Source organism: Mesitornis unicolor, unplaced genomic scaffold (genome assembly GCF_000695765.1).
Source record: "Mesitornis unicolor isolate BGI_N332 unplaced genomic scaffold, ASM69576v1 scaffold3173, whole genome shotgun sequence".
Taxonomy (NCBI): Eukaryota; Metazoa; Chordata; class Aves; order Mesitornithiformes; family Mesitornithidae; genus Mesitornis; species Mesitornis unicolor.
Window position 1 is genome coordinate 1 of NW_010172441.1, and position 12789 is coordinate 12789.

The window sequence follows — 12789 nt, forward strand, 5'->3', positions numbered from 1 at the left end:
ATGGGGGCTTCACTGTGGTTACCATCCCTGTATTCCTACTCAGGGGATTGGGTACCCAGAGTACTCCTCCTCTACATGCCTCCTCTACGCTCCAGGCACGCTCCTGCTTCACCTTATTCACCTGATGTGGGGATGAGGTTTTGCAGGGTGTTACCTGTCACGCTTTAGCTATTACTGTTAGAAATCCAACCATTTTGCCCAGGATAGAGCTCACTCAGGCACTTTGAACCTGGCCTGGAACTGAGTGGGAATTCGGAGGAGGGAGGCAGGGTGCTGGCAGGGAGCAGAGCAAACAGCTGTCCCAGGACTCAATCAACAGCCACCAGGTTGGTGCAAGGTGACATAACTCGAGCATAAATGAGCTCACAGAGGGTGAGATACGTGGATGGGATGCTTTAAAACCAAGTAGCTGCCTGGACACAGAATTAATTGCTAAAATGTACTGAAATCTTCTTTCTAAACAACCGGGGCTGAACACAGTATACTGTTACTGTTATTTCCCTCTTGCACAGCATAGCAGCTATTCACAGCCCAACCGCAGCAGCCCACCTACGGATCACAGCATCTTCTCGCTCCACACTCCCTCCACAAGCATAACAAGTGTGCCTTGCAGAATTCATATTTAAGTATACATCTGTGTCCAGGGCAGAGAGTCAGCCAGACAGGAAGGCTGCGGGGACAGAAGGGAGCCACAGCCTCCCCTTCATCAGTTCAGCTGGGGGAAAGAAAAAAAAGGAAAAAAAGGCAGGTGGGGCGAGCCAAAGGGCTGCAGGCCAGAGAGACTGCACACAAGCAGAGCAGACATTTCGTGTGGCGATCCAGCATGCTCGCTCCCTCCCTCCATCCTCCCCCCTTGGCTGGCGGGACTCCAGTGGAATGACAGCTCACCTGGGGCAAACATCTCTCTGCAAGGTGCTCTGGGTATGCCTAGCTGCGAGGTGGCGCCAGCGAGGGCACACGCCGGAGAAATCACAGGGCTTAGAGGATTTGCTACTCGCTTTTTTCTAAGAAAACTCAAAGCCTTCTTCTCAGAGAGGCATGCTCAGAGCAAAAGTCTGTTTGCCTCCTGCAGTTTTCTTTGCAACTTTCTTCCCTTCGGTGGGCTTCCCAGGAGGAGGGCAGAGCTATGGGCTATGTCCTCCCTTCGGTAAAACACTGCCATTTTTCTTACTTTGCTATCTTCGGTTGAGCATGGATGGAGAAAAGACTGAAGAAATTTGTTTAGAGTTTCTATACTTTGTAAAAAGTCTCTCTCTCTCAAGCCATCTCTGTCCTGTTGGCAGAGCCAACTGGCATCAATCGAGTTCTCACGCTGAGCTGAATCCATGCCTCCGGAGTAATTGGCAGAGGGACCTTTCTTTAGGAGGTGCTGGTTTCAGAGGCTAACAGTGAGACGGATCAGCTGCAACCAGCAGGAAAGACTGGGCTGAGCCTTTAAAAAATAGATTACTAGATAACAATGAGAGAAAATAGGTCAAAGAGTAGGACGAGGGGGATAAAGTAGAGGAGCAAAGGCAGCCTGATGCATACTTTCTGCTGTTGCCGCTGCCATGGGCTCAGAGTGCCATGCCACCACCAGCTCTACCAGACTTCCACCTCTCCAGCAGCTGCTAATGCAGTGACTCTCAGCCCTTTCTATCCTGTGACCCCTAGTTGCAACATGAAAACAAGCCGCTTCAGGACTTCCCTCCTGTCTATTAAAAAAGAAAAGCAGTGATGACTGCTCATGACTCTTCCTGGGTTGTGACCTCCACAGCTGCACACAGCAGAGCAGGAGATGGGCCCCCGCGTCCCCCAGCCCACCGTCCCCCTGTCTGGCACAGACTGTTCGCTCCTTGGTGACTCAGCGAGGCGAGTGACATGGCCCTCAGCAGGGTTATTTGTTACCTAATAGCAAGGCTGAGAAAAATAGCGAGGCTGGGAAAAACCAGCCCTCTGAGCTCCTTAGCTAGATGGTTACTGATGGATGCAGAAGAGGAGCATGGACAGCACCGTGAAGGTTTGCTACCAGCACCTTGGTGTGCTTTGCTGGGCAATTAGCGGGATCCCACCATGCAGCTCACGTTCATTGGCATGCAATGAACAGCATCGCCACAGCAGCCTGGCAAAAGCCTCCTACAGCCTTAGGGAGATGGTGGCCTCTCAAGCACCTACTGGGGTGGTAAAACCCTGCTGCACTGGCATTGAGGAGAGCCATCGTCGGTCACCCTGTTGGCCTTCGTGCCTGAGGAGCGGCACTGCTGAGAAGCACGGCTTCCCCCTCGGTGCTGTGCCCTAGGACCGGTGCCCCAGCAGGAGGCAAACAAACCGTCGGTGTTGCTGCTCCAAGGCAGGCAGCTTGCATCCTTTCAGCCACAAGAATGAACAGGCTGTTTGCTCCTCTTTTTTGAGCCAGCACCTTGAATACATACTTTAGCGCTGGGTACAGAGATCTATTTACTGAGAAATTATTCTGTATGTCTGAAATGCAAATAAGTCCCTCCATTCCCATCCCAGATCTGTTACCCATATAAGCAGAGAACGATCAGTCCAAATGACCTTTTGAAAGTTATTATTTTTCTGCCTAAGGACAGAGTTTGGTCCTGAAAGTCTGTAGTTAGGTAGCTTCTACAGCCACCTTAAAAAGAGATCTTAAAGATTTAAACTACCTTGTGCTTTAGATGACACAGGGCAATAACCACTTTGTGATTTAATCACAGACAATAATAATTTGGTTCAGTGCATGATTCAGCTAATCCACAATTTGATAAACGTTCATCCTAAACTACAAACCCAAATAGCTTTCTGCAAATCCTGTTTGACACTTTAATGTTAAGACTGTATTTGATAAGCAATCTGCACTGCACAAGCATATAGGGAGGGAAATTAGGAATTGTTATGCATCCATATGTATCCACAACAGTAATTCAAGGAAAATAAAAATAAACCTTGGCAATTACAGATAAATCTTTATGCAACAAGAAAACTAATAGGCCTGGCTGGCTCTATACTGGATTGAAGCTTCCATAGCTCATAGAAAAATATAGAAATCTGTTTCCCCTGAAAGAAGGTTAGAACTGAAACACAGACCCACTGTCTGCTTTTGCAGTGTCATTGATGCATTTACTTTCATTTTAACTTGGCTGAATGTTTTTGAGGGCTGCAACAGAATCTATCACGGTAATTCTGAATTATTGTGAGTTCTTCAAGACTGACATTCAGGCCAGTCAGTTACAAATGTTTTAGTGCCCCATATCAGCATTCCCGCTTGTGATACCCCCACAAAAATTATGGAGAGGAATGGTGATAAACCTCAAATTGCAAAGGTTTTTCTCCAATGCTGCACGTGGCAGTTTCGATACTGAGCTTGAAACTCTGTAAAGGATCCTGCTTTTCCAAGAACAAACACCCCAAAATTGCTGCTTATCAAACACACCTAAGGAACCTGGCATTTACCCCCAAGAGATGGAAATGATCATGAAAATATTTTTTTACAGTCGAGACCATAAGTAGGAACTGAACTAAGCAGCTTTGTCACCCATCTGCTAAGACTGTGCCGTGGAGCCACCCTCCAGGTGGAATGCCAGGGGCCTGCAGGTGCGCAGCGACCACAGCCGGCCATGGACTGAGGAGAGCATGGTGCAACCTCTGTGTGTGCTTGGAGGGCCTCAGCTCGTGTCCCACCCCAGCACCGCTCTCCTTGAAGCCACGTTTGCTTCTCGTGTCCTCCCTTCCCTGCAGCACCGATTCATTTCTCAACTGTTGATTTCTTCTGCTGTTTCAATCGCTCTCTGCCACCTTATCTCTATCATAACCCTGAGAACTGATATTCTCCTCTGCAAATCTTCAAGAATCCCAATACTACCATCTGAAGCTAGGATTTTTTGCTTAATATTTGTGCCCTTAAAACAGATATAATTATAGATTTTTGCAAAATATGAGCTTATTTTTCCACATTGCTATGTTTTTATGTTGTTAGTGGTTACAGGACATTCTTTAGGAAAAACACTTTGGATTATTCATTTAAAATAATTCAATTATTTCTGATATAATCCCTGGATCTTGTGTATAACGAAACAACATCTGGTACAAAGATTAGAAAATAAATGTTCTTGGCTTATTTTTTTTTCTTTCGTTAAACAGATGTTGTTGATACAAAACGCAGAACCGTAAATCATAGCCTGCATGTGGACACAGACTGTCACTACTGAGCAGAAATTTACTGTGGCTAGATAGAGATTTGAAACAGCAATGAATCACTGGCTTAGTAACTTTATTCACGTGGGTATGGTTTCAATATTCTGACATTAAGTGCACATGTCCTTAAAAAAAATGAACCCTTTTAGTGGCAGCATGGGAGGCTCTGGTTTAGTTCCAGCTGTCTCAGTGGGGGAAGCACAGCGTAATGCAATGGCAGCCTCTGCGCTGAGGCACCTGGCAGTTCTCCGTCTCCTCCTTCGCAGCTCACTGCGGTGCTGCTATTGAACCCCCCAGGCTCAGCTCTGAAAGCGGCCCCTCTTAGTGCTGCACCATGTAGGGCAGCCCTGTCACAGGAGAGGGGTCTGAGCTACTCAGGCAGCTCCACCACTGCCTCCAGCTCTCTTCTTTCTCCCTCTTCTTCCTCTGCTGGCCCTCAACATCCTTTCAGCAAATTCACCATTCATTTGCCGGACTGGCTCATGCCTCGCTGCATAGCAATGGTATTTCTGCTTCTCATTGACTGCATTTAAAGTGAGCTTCTCCAGCTCCTCGCCATTCCTACCCACACACTGCCCTGCCACACCATCTGCACTGGCACGCTGAAGCCCCTCTTCTCCTGTTCTTTTAATATTGATTTTCTTTTGCAAAACATGCCAGCAGGTGTGCTTCACTACTGAACTCAAGACAAAAGCCAATGTTGCTAATCCCACTGCAATGTAAACATACCCTACAGTATCATGCCACTGCTGAGGACACAGATGTTGTCTGCTCCTCAGAGACATACTTACCATTCAGCTGGTAAGGACGCCACAGTTTTTGACCCATTTTTGTCAATGTAAGTGCTGGTTTGATCCAGTGGATCAGGTTCTAACCCCATGGTTTAATTCCAAACCATGACCTCTACTTGATAACTTTTGTAGCACAGGATTCAGGCACGTACTTGTTGAAATTTATGGGTTTTTTCACATTTAGCTTTAATTCTCTGGCCCTGTCACCTTGTATTTTGCAAGTACTGTCCATTTCCTAGCTTTAGCTTCAATTTGGTGTAACAGAATCTTTGGGAAATACAAAGACTCAGCTGGAGACTCATTTTTCCAGAGGCTCAGGACTTGACCTTGTTCTCAGCTTTACACAGGCAGAGCTTTGCTGATTGCAGCGCAATTGTTCTGGTTTAGGATACTGCCAGAGTAGAGGCATTTTGAATCCTGATCTGAATGTTCCTGCTTTGGGCCCATTTTGACTCTGATGTATTTTGCACACGGTGCAGTACGAAAGGGCAATTTAAAGAACAACATTTTCTGTTAAAATGAATAAGAATTATTACCCATCACCAATGGGCCGTAGAGAACTGGTTTTTTAAGCAACGATAAGATTATACGTATAGCATACACATTCATAAATGCATCTATTCAGTACATGTATCAGTCGAGGAGAAGGAAAAGATCTAGATTTCTCTTTGAAGAGTCTCTTAATAAAACACCACCAAGCAATGGCCACCTTTCAGCCTCACAGGCCTGAACACTATCAAGCTGTTCTCAAATCGCTTGCCCTGTCCAAATGATTGCCCATGGGTTTTGTACGTTCCTCTGCAGAGCGAGCACAGCTCCTTGCCTGTGCAGGCACGATGGCCAAGGAGCGGCTCTGTGGCAGGTGTGGCTGTGGCTGTGGCTCGATGAGAGGCAGATCCCACAAGGTGCCACCTGCTACTGGGAAGTGTGGACCACTTCTGTTTGTTCCCTTTGGGAAATAGGCAGGAACCAGGAAAACCAGGCCCTCAAGGTCAAACGTCTATTCGTTCAGCTTTGTGTCTACTGTGCACTGTTTTCAGAGGCTGCAAGCACAGATCAATAAAAGAAAAAACCACCATGGTACTTTGTGAACTTTTATCTGCCTCTACTACATTTTCATTTAGCTTTCTTGCTTGCAGTGCTAGGAAAATATTGAAATGGATCCTCTGTACAGATCTTTGGTTTTTTCAGCCCAGCATTTAAATATGGTTTGCTCCGTTCAATTAAAATGCATTTTCTCTTGAGAACAAGCAGATGATCGGTTTCACAAACCTAGAGTTACAATTTTCCCTTCAGCAGCACCCAGCAAAATAAAAAACAGAGACAAAACATTTTAATCACATGTGTATAAAATACACAGGGTTCATTAAATATGATTTAAAGTTCCCTGTTTGTTTTGGAGACTCTTTAAAGCACCTACTACCCCAAACTCACAGAAGTGTAATGTGATTCCTGATCTATTGAATTTCATAGGATGGCTGTAGTGGGTTCCATTATATATAAATTGGATGCAGCCAATTTACAATCTCCGATATGTACTTTTATCTCAAAATGCCCTGTGAGGCAATTGTGTAAAGTACTTTATCAGGGGTTGTTGTTGGTAATATTGCAAGACTTCATGATGTAAAAAATACATCAATGTCATTTAAATTGAACAAAATGGTTCCCTTTTTTTTTCCTGTAGAGCATTTTTAACCATCTTCTCACCAAATTTGTTCAATAAATACTGTATGAAACAAACATTTTGCACTTTGTCCCACAGATACAATTTGCCAACCTGATTGATTTCTTTCTCTACAGCTAATCTGATTTCTTTAGGCTATATATCTTCTCTTTTATTAAAGATGATGCAATCTTAGCATTTTACCATACACATATCCACCACGCTAGAAAGAGAAGATTCCGTGAACTAGCCTTGCAATCAAATAGAAAACCTGACCCAAATCTCATAAAGCTGATCCCAAAAGATAAATGGCACAATGTGAGACCGAAGTTATACAAATTTGGAAACTTATCCATGCAGGATAATATGGGGCAGTGGATTTTTCTTCCCATGACAGATACAGAAAATAAATAACAAATTCATCCTATCTGTAAAACCTTGCAAAACAAGCTCACACTAATGTTGCACCCAACTCCCCGAAAACTTGCTGCCTCTGAACTGTGAGAACTCAGAACCAGAACTATATTTTTTGTAGCCTTTCCCTGTTTTACTTCTTGCAGAATCTCTCTTTGTGTCCAAAGTTACGTTTATTTACTTTTAAATGGTGTTCCTTGGTAAGGCAACAACCTCAGACTCATCTCCCTGTTCTTTTACAGATTGCCTTTATGTCTTTGAGCAAACCCATAGTTCTTCCTTTCCTCAGCATTTGCAGTTATCTGCCTTGGTTGTGGACAATTTTGGAGTCTCTTTTCCATTCAAGAAGCCAGAAGCTTAGCACCGCTAAGTAATACAAAGAACAATAATTGTTTTCAAATGTTGCAATAATATTCCCAAACAGCATTGAAGCATTCTCTGTTTGCTGCTTCTCCCATACTGCAAAATCAAATTAATACGGTTTATATGCTCTGGGATCGACCCATCACATTATCCCTCTGGTGTTGAACTTCTTATCACTATTCATGACCCCAGTGAAGGTTCAGTTTCATTAGGCAAAGCCATACACAGCCAATCCCAAGAGAATCAAGGCTCTGTTACTGCCAGGATTTTAAGTGCAACAGTAGGTGCCTATCCAGTGCCTTGGAGAGCCTTTCCATCATTTGAACTCGCAGAACAAACGTCTGCCCACACACAGATCCATCTCAGGCCACATGCTTCTTTAACAAAGGGATAAAAGATGGCTTTTGCAAGCTGCCTGGAAAGTTAACAGCTCCAGTCTCTGGCAGGTCAAGGCAGTAGTGGATTCCAGCAGGGAACCGCAGCCCATGTCCTGCCAGCAGCACTGCTCGGCTTGAGGGTGCTCCAGCTGGAACCCCTCCACTCCTGTTCGTGGGGGTGTGCAAGTTTCAAGGAACAGAGTCTCATGTCCAGACCCTTCCTCGAGTTTTTTAAGGTCAGCAGCAAACAAATAAACAGGAACCCAACCCAGCTCATTTCTTTTTCATTTGCAAATTGAACGAATTGAAGTTGGAAGGAAGACAAGGAGGCTGTGACTACACTGTATTACCAAGGCAAAACCCTTCTTTATAGCAAAATCAGTCTTTGAAGCCTAAATACTGGTCAACAGACAGGTGGCCAAATCTTTAAAACACAGAGGAAATCAACCAAAACTTAACACCAAGCCACAATAACACAGGGTCCAAAAAGCCTAGTGCTGGCTAGTATCAAACCACTGATTTCAGACCTCAGGGTGGAAGAACCTCAGATCTCAATGAATATACTTTTGGGAAGTTTTAGTCTTCATTCTGTACCTTTCAATTACACTAGAGTTTTGTATTCATAAGTTATTTCAAAGGAAAGCAGAAAAAAGCCAGGGTTGTGTTGGTGCTGGGACTTGTCCCTTTAGGAGTTAATAAGAACGTGAGAGGCTGAGCATGAAGGCATGAAGGAAACTGTGCAATGGCACGGCCATTCCCTCACCAAGCCAGCTATGGGGATGAAGGTTATCTCCACACCCTCACTACACACAGCAAATCTGCCTGTGCTGCAGCACCTGCCACTGATACCAATCTTTCTCCCGCTCCAGCTATAATGGCTTCATTTCTAAGGAGGCAGGATTAATTTTGCCTGCCTGGAAAGAATGTATATAAGCCTAAAGCCACTAAAACCTCAAGCTTTTACAATGAGGCACCAAATGAAGCCCAACTTTCCCTTTATTTACCCATACCTCACACATCATTTAGCCAAGCAGCCCAACTGAATTATTTATGGTGGACCAAAAAGTCCATTTCCGGAAGATGCAGAGCACTTGAAGTAGAAAAGAAGATGTTCAGCTGTCTCGTAGAATAGGAGCTTTGTGCAAAGATGCAAAGTCCTCACATGATGTGAACTTTTCATGCTTTGAGAAACACACAAATGAGCAGGAAATCAGCTAATTAGGCATGTTACTGTAATTGCTTATTTTATGAAGTGAAGAGGGAGGTGTTCAGCACTTCTTTAAGATAATAATGTAGAAGCAAAATTGTACAGAGAAGCAAAAATAGCAATGGACTACCTACAGAAAGGAACATTGTTTTTTAACAAGAGGAAAAGCAACAATAGGCAAATAATTCCGTACCTAACAGCAGGAAAACCAACAATGCCTCAATATATTCTGTAAATGTAAAACTGGGCAACACTGAGAGAGGGACCTCCTCTCATAGACCCAAGCAGTGACTGAACCTGTGCGAAGCACAATTCCAGCTCTATTTTAGTGACTCTGTATCACCACTTGATAGCTCTGAGACCCTCTGTGAATTTGAGGCAGGCCTTGATGCAGAAAAAGGACTTTTTCTGAAACCTCATGCACCTAAATGGAAGCTCTGAACTCTCCACAGGGCCTGTGTCCATCTGGAAGGACAGAGAAAGCTGTGTGCTCGCTTGCTTGCTCTTCTGTTTTGAGCACAACAAAAAAATGGGAGCAGTAAATAATCTATTTAGGCATATTTCTTTAATTGCTTATTTTATGAAAACCCAACTGCAGACAAAACCGATGTTGTATTTCCTAGGAAATTAGCCTGTCAGAAAGACCTCAGATCTTATTTAGCAGCCAGCTTTTGTGCTCTTGGTATTACTGCCATGGTAAGTAATTACTCATAATGTGACATGCATCGTATTAGTCTTTTAAAACTAATTAAGAAAAAGTTGCATAGCTTAATGATATGTACATACATCTCATCCTTGCAAGCTTTGCTTTGATAACATCTGCTAGTTTTTGGAAGAAGGCCAGTTTTAAAAAGTAAAATAAATTAGTCCTAACAATGCAAGCATTATTAGCATCCCAAAAGTTATAAACTCCATGCCCCACTCCAGCAGAGCATTTCCGTGCACAAGTCCTGTAAGCATTTTCAACTCTAGGAGCTGCCAGATCAGAAACTCAGTGCTGAACCAGAATTTATGATAATGAAGAAGCCTTAAAAACACAGTTTATTTTTAGTGAGCCAGTTTAAGAACCGCAGCTCACCGTCCCTGGCAGATGTAGCTATAGCAGTCAAAGGGGTCACCTCTGTCAGCTGCGTGCCCTTTCTCCCTGCTGATATTATTCCACCTATAAAGAGGCAGCAGAATCGGCGCTGTGTCCTCTCCTCAACCAGAGCGGTTCAGACTGGCATGACTTCCACAGTCATCAATTTTCACATTAGTACTCTGGGCTGCAAACTGCAGAAGCTCAGGAACGAACAAACACATCACTTGTCTGTCCTCCCCATTCTGCTATTGCTGTGGTTAACTGCAACAGAAGAAGGGTAGGGTGGTCATCTAGGGGAGGAAACTTAAATTGTCTAGGATGAATCACCACAGTGCATGTGAAAAACACTGAGAGTGTCTTCCTGAGAACCAGTGTCCCTTCTGCAGAATTCATGCTATTTTGGATTGACATTTTTCTAGTTTAGGTCATTCTCTCTACCTGTACTGTGTTTAGCAATCCTCGGATGTAGGAGCAGTATCTGTAGACTAGAGATAAAAATTAGCAGGGAGAACTTTTGCCTCCAAAATTCAAAAAGATGACAGAAAAGAGAAAACTCCTGGATGTCACAACTTTTTCCCTTCTCGAAAGAAGTTATATTTTAAGAGCCGAGGTCAACAGCCTTCTTAGTAGATATTATTTTATTACATTCTCTGACAAAAAATGACAGCAGTAAAGAACAGCTTGTTCCATAAACCCCTCTCCTCTCGCCTGCCTGCCACCAGCACGCTCTTCCCCTTTCCTAATGGCACTTTTTTTGCTGCCTTCACCTCGTCTGTCTGTATTTCCTTTGGACCTGCCTCCTCTAGAGGGGGGGGTTCCCCATGGTTGGCTTGGGGATGGCCACTGATTATGCTGGACATCAGGCTGGGGGTGAGCACCAGAATTTGACATCAGCAAAATGACTTTACATTCACTAACTAACCCTGGGACAACTTCTCACTGCCCCATGGTGTGAAAGGACAGGCAGCCAGGCTCTCAATGCACAGATATTGGGCTCTGCAGGCTTCACTTGGCTCACCCTTTTGCTGTTTTGACAGTCAGCTACTTCTGCTGAGGCTGGCTAAAACAAAAAAAAAATCCCTTTGCAGGCCACCGCGAGTGCGCCAGGGACCATATGCAAGCAGCTCTGGCTCCAGGAGGGAGCTTGTCTCCTGTCCCTGCTGCGACACTGGCAGGGTCACAGCTACGTGCTGCCACGGCTCACATCATACCTCTGCTCCCGAGGTGGGAGCATGGCAAAACGCAGAGCAGCGAGGCAGGAGAGAGGAGGATGCCGAGGAAAAAAAGGGCATCCAGCACGCAGCATGGGCAGAATGACAACTATTGTGAGACTTCTCAGTGGCTCATTTGGCATTATTCCCAGTGCTGCTTTTGAATTTAATGCATACTTCTGGGTATCTAATGGCAAAATATGGCAAAAACACGAGGCTGGAGGTAGGATGAAGACAGCACCAGCTCAAGGGAGCACTAAATTCAGATCAATTTTCAAACTTCAGTATTTAAAAAAAAGCAAACAAAACCAAAACAACTAGAATTTTTTAAAAATGGGGAATGCATTTTTCGTCATGACATGGAAACGGCCATAATATTTGGTAAATACTTTTATTTAATTATTTAAAACAAAGAAAAATCTAAAAAAGCATACCTTCAAAATATTTAAAACAAAGTAGTTAAAATATTTTGTCACAGGTCATTGCTGTGACACGAAAGTGCTTTTAAAAGAACTTTACTGTTAAGATAAGAAAATCACTGTTCAGAATTTCAGGCTGGTGTTGCTCAATCTGTCTCTTCTACTTCAGCCTTATAATGTTGATGGGAATTTTGCTTTTGATTTCAGTGGAGGTGTTGGGATCTTGAGTAGCCTCATGAGAGGACTTAAGATTAGGAATTTGCCTTTCAGGAGAGATACATTTACAGATGAAACAAGATGTAAAGGAATACTTTTAAGATATTAATGCGTTATAAAAGGCTTATGGTCATTAGGACCCGCAATGGCAGGAGAACAGAATCTTTAATTTCCCACCAAAGACTGCTTAGCTTTAGGGAGGTGGTCTAAAGCATGGCAGTATCCTTTACTCTTATGAACACAGGCTGGTTTTGGAGCAGTTTTCAGCTGATTGAGGAGTTATGTAATTGCACCAATTACATCTAATTACATAATTAGAGTAAATAAGTAATAATATAATTAGGTGCTGTAATTATGTAGTTATGACAGGTAGCACTAATGCTGATAAAATCCATTACAAAACTTGCTAAGAACTGTGGACAGGGCTCATGAGAACAAAACTTTTAGGGCTTCGTTTGCTAAAGTCTTTCATTCTTCCAATGGGCAAAATAATTAACTTAATTACTCTGCCAATAGCCTTTTATTTTTTTGGAAATGAATGGAGGCACAAATCATAGGCTAATTCATAGCCCTCTGTTTTGCTGCAAAAACTTCAGTAACTAACCATCTACATTTTTTGCCTCTATTTATCTATTTGCAGCTACCAAAGCTTAGATGAAATCTGCGTGTACAAATTGCACCTCTGAAAAGAGAAGTCTAAAAATCTGGACGTTAACCTTCACTGTTCCAGTTATCACATTAAACTGTCTCGTCTGACAAATGGACATGAGGAACATTCAACGATTGCTGCATCAATGTAACACAAGTTATGTGCATCTCTCTGGGTTTGCTAGGGATGGTCAAATGGGTCAGATAAGGTTTTTTTCAGCAG